We start from the raw sequence: 8558 nt of genomic DNA on the forward strand, positions 1-8558 counted from the left end.
AATTGAAGGCGCTAAATGCAAAATAATTTTGAAAAACGAAATCTAAACAAATTTTTTTTCATGAGCATTCAAGATTGGACAAAGAAGAGACCACTACGCATCGGAATCTCTTCACATTGAAACAAGAAATCACCACCAATCGAACCATTCAGAGAGAACCCAGAACAAAGAAAAAAAAAAAACAGATCATTGAATGTTGACAAACCAAATCGAACCCATAACATAACAAAAAAACAAAACAAAAAAACTTTGGAAAAACCTAACCTTGGTTCTGTCGGATCTGGTTCCGTCTCACTTGCCGGTGGAGATGGTGCCGGTGAAGGACGGCTGGAGACACACACAAAGAGAGAGAGAGAGAGAGAGAGAGAGAGAGTTATAACCAGATCTTACCGCAGGTGAAGAACGAATGAGTGGATGGAGAGATGCGGGCCTGTGGAGAAGGACGGACCGCCGGCCGGAGAAGAGAGAGAGAGAGAGACGCGTTAGGAGGGGAAATGCGATGCACAGAGAGAAAGAGAGAAAGCGTCGCCGGAGAGTACCTTTTTTAGCGTCGACGGATACAGATCCGACCGCCAAATCCGCCGGAGATAGAATGCCGGTGAAGGATGGCCCGGTGGAGGGTGGCCGACCACCGAGACAGAAGCCGACCGCCGAGAGGGTCGGTCATGACCTATGAGTGAGAGAGTGGGGGAGAGAGAGAGAGAGAGAGAGAGAGAGAGAGAGAGAGAGAGAGAGAGAGAGAGAGAGAGAGAGAGAGAGAGAGGGCGGCGGTTTCGGATGGAGGAGACCGAACACCAATGAAGCGGTGCCAGGAAGGGGAAGACCGGCTAGCGAGCGGCGGCAACGGCAGTTTTGTACGGAAGCTGGAGAGAGAGAGAGAGAGAGAGAGAGAGAGAGAGAGAGAGAGAGAGAGAGAGAGTTGCGTTGGAGGGGAAATGAAAATTTCAATCCCCTCCAACTAGTCTTCAATTCTAAAAGAAAAGAAAAGAAAAAAGAAAAAATAATAAAAAATCACTTTCCACGTCAGCCTGTTGTGCGGGTGTTGTGAAGAAAGAGTGTAAGAATCATTTCTCTTTTCTTAGCTATGCATCTCACACCTCATGTTGATCTGGAATGTTTGTGAGGTATTTCAAACAAAAAGGAATTTAAGGTTGTTATCAAGAAGATGCTTCACATAATTTCTCCTCCATTATCACTCAGTTGATTTAATTATTTCTATAAACCAACATATATAACTATTGCAAAACATACAAGCCCAACAACGAAGAAAGATAGCAAGATATATAGTTGAATTATGCAACTTCCGGGTCTTGGTCGTAAAAGAACTCATGTTGAATTTGCAGCCCGATAGAGATATCTGAACAAAACCAAAAGTACCCATGACAAAGGTGAAATTCAAATCAACAGAAAATCAAATCAAAGATTGAAAGTTCTCCACTGAAGCCAAAAGAACTCATTAAAACAACTTCAGAATAAATATATACAAAATTAAGAGAAAAATGAGAATCAACATTGAAATCTTTGAATACAAATCAAATCGTTTCGCCTCTCGATCGTCGTCAAAGCTACCATGGCTTGAATATGATTTATCATCACCAAGGCCTCTTTTAGACACGATTGCAATCTGATCCATAAATGCATCTCCATCGTCACGAACGACAATGGCATCCCTATTCATTGTAGAGGCATAATGAATCCCACTTCCATCAACAACCCCTGTTTTCTTAACATTGACTCGTGGCCCACAATCTACAATAACCTTTACTTGGTCACCGCACTCCAAACCGAACCAACGTTTAGCAACATGGATTAGGCAAATGTGATCTTCAACGTCATGGGCGATTGGTAGTTCATATGCAATTGTAGCCCGAGTCGTACTGTTGCTATAATTGATTACTGTAAGGTTTAGAGGGAAAGAATTGGTTGTATCACGATCTACCATCTTGTCAGGACATGATGAATAAACAAAGCATACTGTGAACCAATTACGAAAAATGTGAGTCATTTCAAAAGATACGGCGGGTCCATCATTCTTACACGTAAACCAATCAGGAATATCATTGCCAGGTAGAAAAATGCCATAAAGATTAATGTCACTCCGAGTGATACATTCCTGTACCATCAAAAGCATGATGTATATAAGCAGTACATTGAAATAAATACGTATTTTGAGAGAAAGAGAGAGAGAGAGAGAGAGAGAGAGAACCTTTATGATGCTTTGTTTATAAGTATTTGTTAAATTGCTGCACCCTGCCAATTGAATCTCCCAAATGGACTTGAACAACTTTTCCAAGACTGGAATCTCGACTAATTTATTGCAATTATTGACCTCTAGATATTTCAAATCTGGTGGTAAATCTGGAATAGATCGAAGCTTTGTGCAATTATCCAAAATGAGCCTTTGAAGCTTCGAAAGACCACCAAGGCTCGATGGTAGGCTACGAAAATGATTGCTTTCTAGATTTAAAGATTCAAGGGAATATAAACTTCCAAGATCTTTAGGAATTGCATCATCTAATAAATTGCAATCTCTAAGAGATAATTTTCTTAGTACGTTCAAGCCTTGTAGTGAAGCAGGCAATAGATTGACTGACTTCGGACTTTTCCTAGGAGATATCCAAGACCATAGGAGTGAAGGGAGTGACTTAGATGGCGATCCTTTACACCCACACATCTGCAAGCATGTGAGGTTCTTCAATTGTACCATGGTACGTGGCACTTGTGTTATAGCAGTGTTATCTGCAAGAAAAGTTGTTAAGGATTCCATCTCCCCCAACTCATCAGCCAAATTGTCAAATTTAGAACAACTAGAAAGAATGAGAGTTTGAAGAGACTTCAACTTATAGAAACTCATTGGCAGACTTTCAAGACTTCTGCAATCTTTCAAATTTACCAAAATGAGATTATTAAGATCTCCAATAGACTGGTGAACCTCAAACAAACTCGTACAATCTTTGAGTATTAGTTTCTCAAGATTAGGGAGTCTTGCAAAGTTAGGAGTCCGAGTCAGGTAATGGGAATGACTGAGATTTAGGAATTTCAACTCCTCGAACAGTTGCTGAACAAATGAGAAAAGAAAGAAACAAAAATATTAGCTCCAAAAATGTCAAAACTTATGGCTTAATGGTTATGGATATAATATACCTCGGAATTTTTCCAAACTTGTGTAAGATTGCTATATCGCAAGTCAATCGCAACTAGATTTCTTGAGTAAAAGTCGTTAGGCATAAACTCTCGAGGAAATCCATGCCAACGGAGCCACCTTAACTCTTTGGAAAGATGTTCATAATCTCTAGTGAGGTGTACATGATCAAGTTGGAGTAATCTCAATCTCTGCATCTTTATAAATGCTGTTGTACTGAAAGTTACCTCACTTAGTTTTAGAAATTTTAAAGTTAGTCCTTCAACTGCTTCTGTTCCCTACTAAGAAAAACATTTGTGCGTTACAATTTTAAACCTGTTATATTAAAGTTGAGAGTTTTTTATTTTTATTTTTATTTTTATTTTTTTGAATGTTCGTATGAAAAAAGAAAAGGGAAATTACACTTATCCCATCGAACTAATGTTCTATTTGCAAAGACCATCCTTCCAAACTTTAAAAAGTTATAATAAAACTCATCAAACTATGCAACACTTTCATCTTACCCTCTTCATTTATATTTTATGTTAAATTGGATGAAAAATTCTCTATGTGACCAATTAGACATTTTCTGACTAGTTTACCCCCATATTAGATGAGTAAAAAATACAATTATGCCCCTTTAATATAATAATAATAAAAAAAAACAATTGTAGCCTCCCCTTGTGACAGAAATTCTCAGCCAGGCCGTGAGTCACCGTGGCTAGAGATGCATGACCTAGCTATGTGTCTCCATGGCTGAGTGAGGCTGTGGGTCTCTGGCCATGGACTCCTCCATGGCTAGGCCGTGGTGAATTGAATTTTTTTTTCTTATTTTGTTTTTTTAACTAATTGGTATGTTCTAGATGTACATGCATGACACATTCTATACTTTCCATTCAAACTAAATGGTGGATTTAACTAAAGGAGCAAATCAAAACAGAAATTTCTATTTAAGAGCAGAATTGCAATATTTAAAGTTCTGAGGTGATTTGAATTAGCTTCATAATTAGGGGGTAAAATATAATTTATCTTTTTTAAAAAATAAAAATACAAATAAAAAATTTTAAGGAAGTTCTTACCTCATGCTTTGCCAATATATCAAGTGCATCTTTATGCAACCATAATCTACTACACTTTCCCGGTATTTTGGGGAATTCTTCTTGAACAATTTCTCTTCCCATATCTCGAAGCAAATCATGCATTATGAGCTTGTTTCTCTCACCAACTGAAAGAAGACACCGCTGAATGAGGACACTAATTCCAATCTCTGCAAAAAAAACCACATCCACCCAATATTGGTATAACATAGTTTTTGTCCATTCTGATAAAAAAACAAGATATATCAAGGAATATATCCTTTAGAGTACTATCGCTTAGTGCATCAAAGCTTATTCTAAGCTTGTTTTGAATTTGGTCATGAGAAATCCTTCTCAATTTCTCCAATGTGCTTTCCCATTCCTGCATGCTCCTAGAGAATAGAAAAGAACCCAGAACTTCAAGAGCTAGTGGTAATCCTCTAGAATAAGCAACGATGCCTCTCGACAAGTCCATATAATCTTCAGTTGGAGAACTTTTCCTAAAGGCATGCCAACTAAAGAGCTCTAGAGATTCAATTTCACTCATTTCTTTTGTTGTATATACTGCATCTACTTCAAGCATGTTTAGCAATTGCTCATCTCTAGTTGTTATAATAATTCTACTTCCTGGACCGAACCAATCACGACTTCTAGCAATGGCATTGAGTTGCTCTAACTGGTCTACATCATCAAGTATAACAAGTACCCTTCTATGACGAAGTCTTTCTTGTATTATAGCAATTCCTGTATCAACATTGTTCACCTTTGTCTTGTCCATCATCAAGATATCAGAAAGAAGTTGGTTCTGTAATCGATCCAGACCATCGGGTTGCTTAGAAGTTTCCCTAATATTTGGAAGAAAACTCTTACCTTCAAATCTATGAAAAAATTTGTTATAAATGGCTTTAGAAATTGTTGTTTTTCCAATTCCGCCCATTCGCCAAATTCCTACAATGCGGACATCATCGGCTCCAACCCTTAACAATGAGGCAAGGTCTTGCACACGAGACTCTACTTCAACTGGGTATAGTGTGACATATAAGTATGTGCTGTTGAGTTTCCTTGAAACGTCTTCAACAATATTCCTAATAAACTTGGCTTCATGCCTGCAAATTTCTAGGTGGAGTCAAATCATACAAGTAAGCGCGCATTTGAATATAGTAAATATTTTATGATGACAGATAAAAACTTAGAGCATATTTTGGCCATTATCCTTAAGACAGTACTAGTACTTAAAATACTACTTGGGCCAAATTTGAAGAAACTAAACTTTAGATACCATACAATTATGTTGCATACGTGAATCTATGTAAACATTTGTGAGTATGAATTTAGTTAGCTGCTAAAATTTCCCTTTCTTTTCATAAAAAAACTGGACATCCAATCCCAACCAAACCCTGAGACTTATAAAGAGAAACATCTACATCTTGTCGAATGAAAAAAAAGGTGGAAGTATACATGAATTTGCTGTAGTATAGAATATGAAAAATTCTTTCTGAGATATTTACATTAAACGAATTTAAATTTGTTAACTTTAACATAGCCTGTCTTGATATTATCTGCATCGATCTATTATTAACGAGTTTTTTTTGGGAAAATTTGAACATAAACGATCTATCACATTTAGTGTTATTCCTTACCGAAGACAATAGGATTGAGCATTTACTTCTAACACATTGCAAGGAATACGGTTCCATCCTACTAGTAAAGTTAAAGATAAAAATATGATTGGGTAGAGCGCACTTACCCATCTGCAGTATTTCTTAGATCCCATCCGGACAAATTAGCAGCCTCAATCAGAGCTCTCCTCCACCTGAGTACCTTGTCTACGTCCAACAAGTAACGCTCTTCATGTTTTGAAAATGCTTGCGCGAAGCTACCCATCTGGTTGCACACATCCAACGGTTCAACATCGTAAAAGATAGGTAGAACCAGCTGCCTCACTGTTCTTCGGCACTCTATGATCTTTACAAGCTCCTCCAGGCACCGCCTGGAAGCCGCGTAGTTTCTGGAGAAGACGATGACAGAGATTCTGGACCCTTGTATTGCCGACAATAAATCGGATGCAATATCTTCTCCTCTTCGGAGCTCGTTGTCATCTCTGAAGGTCTTGATTCCGGCATTTTTTAGAGCAAAGTAAAGGTGGTCGGTGAAGTTCTTGCGCGTGTCTTTGCCTTTGAAACTCAAGAAAACGTCGTAAGTCCAGTTGGGATGGTTGGAAGAAGACGAAGAGAGGAATGCACCGGCAGCCATGGAGAGTTGGTGAGAGTGGAAAATGGCGAAGGACCCACGGAGTTCACAAGGCACTAGGAAATTAATTAGTACTCCAGATTGAACGTGTGAACAACTTTTTTCTTTTTCTTTTTTTTTTTTTTTTTTTAAAAGAAGATATGTCCCACCTCCTTTTGGGTGTGTTTTTTTAATTAAACTTTTTTTACTTTTAAAAGTAGATGAGATAGGGTTAAAAGTAGAGGAAGAATGGATTTGAAATTAGATAGAGCATCCTTGAAAACACAGGAAACAGGGAATAAACCGGTCGATTCTATGGGAAAATGAGTGTACAGCCAATGCTCATGGCCATGGAAAACCGGAAACGTCAAAACACTGCTACAATATTTTCCTAAAAAAGGGTCTATTTTCGGCTCTTGTGTTTGGCTTGCGCGGGAAATTGCCAAATATCTTTTTGTAGTATTTTCATTTAATTTGAAGAGCCACAAGAAAGAAAGAGAGACAGCAAAAGAGAAGGGCAGAAGAAGAGAGTATTTGAGAAGGGAAATGCTTGGGTATACCCTGTGATCCCACTGCAATCCCACCAATGCTTACGTGGACCAAAAAATAATGATAAAAAAATCCAAATCGTTTCTACTATCTCTCTATGCTATCTTTCAAATTAAAACAAAGAATTAGATTCATTTGAGAATCTTTGGAAAAACCAGTCCCCCCTCTCTCTCTTGCCGGAAAAAGTCTCCATTCTCGCCGGAAAAAGTCTCCATTTTTCAGCTGTACTCCCTCTCGCCGGACTCCCTCTCACTTTTCGCCAGAAAAGGTCTCCATTTTCGCCGGACTCTCTTTCTCTCACTTTCGGCCGGAAAAGGTCTCCATTTTCGCCGGGAAATCTCTCCCTCGCCGGGACAGCTCCTCTCTCGCCGGAAAAGCTCTCCCTTTTAGCTGGGAAAGCCCTCCCTTTTCGCCGGAAAGCCCTCCATTTTCCAGCTGGATTCCCTCTCACTTTTCGCTGGAAAAGGTCTCCATTTTCGCCGGACTCTCTCTCTCTCTCTCTCTCACTTTTCGCCGGAAAAGGTCTCCATTTTTGCCGGGAAATCTATCCCTCGCCGGAACAGCTTCTCTCTCGCCGGAAAAGCTCATCTCTCGCCGGTCAGGTGTTTGTGCAATAGATGATAATCCTCAACCTCTGCTCCCAAATGATCCAATGTGAAATCCTTCATTGACCTGCTATTCCACCCATCGGAAGAATACCTAAGGTATGAGCTTGGCTCCAGTTTTTTTTTTTTTTTTAGAAAAAAAAAAAAAAAAAGCTTAGCTCCTGTTTTATCAATGGAAACGACCATCAAGTATGATATATAGTACTTTCAGTTTGAAGTAACTCTTTATGTTTTTGTTAATTAAGTTTTACACCATTGATTTTGTTGTAGATAGAAAATATAGTGGATGAAGTACGAGGTCTTTGTTGGTGTGCATGATTTTGGTTAGTGTTGGTTTCGATTTTAAATACTAAAAAAATTATTTGCAACCGAAATGTGACATTAAGTTTGTTGAGTTCTTGCATTGGAATGTGACTGTACTTGAGGTTGGTATGTTTTTGTTTGAGGTTAGTGTAGCCTTCTTCTATTTTTCAAATGAGTTAATGAGCAATTATATTTGCTGGAGGTAGGATTGCGTTTTGGAGATGTTATCTGTGTTTTACCGCACATATACTGTGTGAACTATGTCGGGAATTGATAATAAAACAGCATTTCGAGATAAGTAAAGGTTAAACTTATCATTTACAGTGGCCATGATCGGTGCACTTGGTTTTTGTTCCCTACTCAGCTGTGTGTATTAATGTTCCCATCATTATTTCCTCTTTCTATTAACTAAAAATGTTATTTAGGCGAGGATGGCCGTGATTTCATCACTGTGGAGCACTGTGGTGATGATTTTCTTGTGGCCTTAGCTGAATCAATGCAAGATACTGAGGAAATTTGAGAATAGAATACCAATTATTATTTTTATTTTTACTTTTTTATAATTTTGTTATGTACCGGCCGGTACCGCCGTACCGGAGCAATTATTTTTATTTTTACTTTGTTATAATTTTGTTACTTTTCTGACGTGTTTTACTGGTTGCCTGCGTCAAAAAC

General features: G+C 38.4%; 1 pseudogene; it reads right to left on the reverse strand.

Annotated features, from left to right (window-relative positions):
* Positions 1-1394: 1394 nt before the first annotated feature.
* On the reverse strand, positions 1395-6497 carry LOC133861530 (disease resistance protein RPV1-like; annotated as a pseudogene).
* Positions 6498-8558: the final 2061 nt, after the last annotated feature.

This window comes from Alnus glutinosa, chromosome 2 (genome assembly GCF_958979055.1).
Source record: "Alnus glutinosa chromosome 2, dhAlnGlut1.1, whole genome shotgun sequence".
In the NCBI taxonomy this organism is placed as follows: Eukaryota; Viridiplantae; Streptophyta; class Magnoliopsida; order Fagales; family Betulaceae; genus Alnus; species Alnus glutinosa.